Source organism: Nanorana parkeri, unplaced genomic scaffold (assembly GCF_000935625.1).
Source record: "Nanorana parkeri isolate BGI_ZX_2015 unplaced genomic scaffold, ASM93562v1 scaffold2022, whole genome shotgun sequence".
NCBI classification, from domain to species: domain Eukaryota; kingdom Metazoa; phylum Chordata; class Amphibia; order Anura; family Dicroglossidae; genus Nanorana; species Nanorana parkeri.
The window spans coordinates 167,567-168,303 of NW_017308290.1; the positions used below are offsets into that span (position 1 = coordinate 167,567).

Genomic DNA, 737 nt, shown 5'->3' on the forward strand with positions numbered 1-737 from the left:
GGTCTTGGGATACATTGTAACAGTTTAGTGTAACTGTATCCCATTATCCAGCCCGGAGCGCTCGGGGTTAATGCCCCGTCTAGGGGCGCACGGTGACACCGGGGAGGAGGTAACGGGTGACTTTGGTGTGCAATCCCAATCGCCGGGCGATCTGGCAAAGTAACCGACGTTTATTTACTGGTTGTCACCATGGCAACACCTGTTCTGGTCTTTCGCCGGGCACTCTGGTCTGTATGGTAAAAGAAAAATTGACAATGCGAGATTCCGGAAATCCCCCCCAAATAACGGAATCGCTTCCGCGCCGCGGCTGAAATAGTCCGTGTGCGCTGGCATCGCGTCGGTGGGCGCTCGCGGTAAACGCTGCATTCGCTTTGTGACCTCAGACGTTGGAGTGATAAATGCCTCACCTGCCATGTCCAAATAAACGCAAGAACTTAGGCGGTGACACTGAAACGTGCACGGCGCCGCGTTATTTGCCTTCCAGACAGACATGTTGCTGTGTGTTGCAGGGGCCCCCCGGCAGTCACATGACCAGCAAGGGTTCCGGTTACAGCCATGTCTTTTGGGGGGAAGGGGGTGTATTTTGGTTTCGGTGCTCCTGGCCCGGCTGCCTGCGTTGTTGTACATGTCATGCCTCCTCCTCCCCACCGGCTCTGCAGCACCCACCCCGCCGAGGACGCCCCTCGTAATACACCGAATGCAGCCACAAAATTCTGCAGCTGGGCCCCCGGTCTCCG

At 56.9% G+C, this 737-nt stretch overlaps 1 protein-coding gene across 1 annotated transcript in view; it reads left to right on the forward strand.

The window, feature by feature from the left end:
* Positions 1–737, forward strand: part of MAP1LC3B (microtubule associated protein 1 light chain 3 beta) — a 15,222-nt gene that overhangs the window by 916 nt on the left and 13,569 nt on the right. The window lies entirely within an intron of this gene.